The following is a 2606-nucleotide window of genomic DNA, read 5'->3' as shown; positions in this document are numbered from 1 at the left end:
TGTTGTGCCATATTTTCTCCACTTCTTGATGACTGTCTTCACTGTGTTCCATGGTTGATTTAACTTCTTTGAAATTGTTTTGTACCCTTCTCCTGACTGATACCTTTGAATAATGAGATCCCTCTGATGCTTTGAAAGCTCTCTGCGGACCATGGCTTCTGCTAGAAGATGTGGCTACAAAAATGTGATGAAAATCTACTAGAACGTTACATACATATATATATACACACATACATATACAGTGGGTATGGAAAGTATTCAGACCCCCTCAAATTTTTCACTCTGTTATATTGCAGCTGTTTGCTAAAATCATTTTTCTCCTCATTAATGTAAACACAGCACTCCATATTGACAGAAAAACACAGAATTGTTGTCCAACCTGTCCAATACAGTCCCAACAGTGAAGCATGGTGGTGGCAGCATCATGCTGTGGGGGTGTTTTTCAGCTGCAGGGACAGGACAACTGGTTGCAATCGAAGGAAAGATGAATGTGGCCAAGTACAGGGATAGTCCAAGTCCAGAGTGCTCAGGACCTCAGACTGGGCCAAAGCTTCAACTTCCAAAAAGACAATGACCCTGAGCACACAGCTAAAATAACCCAAGGAGTGGCTTCACAACAACTCTGTGACTGTTCTTGAATAGCCCAGCCAGAGCCCTGACTTAAACCTAATTGAGCATCTCTGGAGAGACCTGAAAATGGCTGTCCACCAACATTCACCATCCAACCTGACAGAACTGGAGAGGATCCCCAAATCCAGGTGTGAAAAACTTGTTGCATCATTCCCAAAAAGACTCATGGCTGTATTAGCTCAGAAGGGTGCTTCTACTACGGTAAATACTGAGCAAAGGGTCTGAATACTTATGATCATGTGATATTTCGGTTTTTCTTTTTAAATACATCTGCAAAAATGTCAACAATTCTGCTTTTCTGTCAATATGGGGTGCTGTGTGTACATTAATGAGGAAAAAGATTAACTTAAATGATTTTAACAAACGGCTGCAATATAACAGAGTGAAAGATTTAAGGGGGTCTGAATACTTTCCGTACCCACTGTACATATATACACATACATATATAAAAATATACATATATAAATATAAAATTTCCTAATCAGTATAGAAAAACTTTGTTCAATTTTTCTCAAATTTGAATGTATTTCTCATAACTGCTAACATATAGCACTGTAGCAATTAATCATGATTTGTTATGAGCTGAGTAATTAGAATTCATTGTGACTATAATTAATCACTGTTAATTCAGTTAATAATTAATCAACTTTCTTTAATATGACAAATACAATTGTTTTTTCCGTATATTACCAAAACTGAAGTCATAAAAATTTGATAGCCATCTATTTAGCTAAATGGTTGCATAGCCGTCCTTGTCTACCTAAAAGGCTCTCTTGCCATCTGGCTACTACCCAGCTAAGTGCTATCTAGCTAGCAAGCAGACTGAAGATTGCTGAAAATTATTGAGGGTTCAACTACTGGTTTTTGATGTGTCCAGTTTACCTTCTCAGCCTGGTCCCAAACGTCGGGGTCTCCCAGGAATTTCTCTGGCCTGGTAGAGAGGTTGAGCTTGAACGTGAAGCCGAAGACGTCGTACTCGGTTCGCAGGAAATCCAGGCAGCCCTTGATCTCTTCTTCAATCTATTGGTGAAACAAGTTCAAAGAAGATCAGTCAAGTTTCTGAGCAATTCTGAGATATGTCTTATTGCTGGTTATGCTGCATGTCAGCAGTCGCAATAGAAAAAAACTGTAGTTGCTAATACATATTTAATAGTTCTTACAAGTGGGGCCACCATCTGGTTTGGTGGAGTATAAACCAAAGAGAGGTTGAAATTATCAGTGAAGTGCTGTTGCTCTCACATTTAAATAAACTCATTAAAGAAAACAAAATCCTGTTTGTGTCACCGACATCAACGGAGGTTCTCTTTGGTAAAAGTTTGATTTTGAGGTTGTAATCAAACATTCAGTAAAAAGATTGCATAAATATATTCAGCTACTTTAATACTACGGTAAAGTCTAGTATTTGTGTTTGGTCGTACTAAACTTTAACAAGTGTACCTATACAGAACATTATGTTGTCTACTTAGATTTGCCCTGGTCTGGGACCATCAGGTGCATATGAAATTTAAAAATGTCCTTTTGTTTTATGCTTCATTTCAAATATTTTCTTGGTTTTAGACTTTTTAGAAAAAGTGATGTTAAGTTGTTCTGAAACGAAAACTTCATTAAGTTAGTCTTTCTCATTACACCTTTTGAAAATTCACAACTATTTCATTCCCTCGTGTGTTAAGCTTCATTCCGCTTAACACAGACATAAATCTATTTGTGCCGTTGTGTAAACATCAGATGTAGCCATTTTAAAACGCTTATCTGCTTTTTATCTTTTTTTTCACCTAATTTACACTCGCATTTGCTGCATATTCAGAATCCAGGCGAACGTTGCCGCTGATGAAAATCATCATTCTGCTGCAGAGCGCTCGTCGTATTTGTGTTGTTCTGCTATTTTACTTTGCCTCGGTTCCACACTTCACAACAACGTGTGCATTTCAATTACAGCTGAGCAGCGATTTCAAACTCCTGACACTCTCCGTGGGAAT

At 37.9% G+C, this 2606-nt stretch overlaps 1 pseudogene; it reads right to left on the bottom strand.

The window, feature by feature from the left end:
- The window catches only part of LOC103396943 (threonine--tRNA ligase, cytoplasmic-like), a 9897-nt pseudogene extending 8092 nt beyond the window's left edge, over window positions 1-1805 (bottom strand).
- Window positions 1806-2606: the final 801 nt, after the last annotated feature.

The sequence above is a fragment of the Cynoglossus semilaevis genome, chromosome W (assembly GCF_000523025.1).
Source record: "Cynoglossus semilaevis isolate Cse_v1.0 chromosome W, Cse_v1.0, whole genome shotgun sequence".
NCBI lineage: Eukaryota > Metazoa > Chordata > Actinopteri > Pleuronectiformes > Cynoglossidae > Cynoglossus > Cynoglossus semilaevis.
Note: the sequence above shows the minus strand (reverse complement) of the source record. Positions and strands in the feature narration are given on the sequence as shown.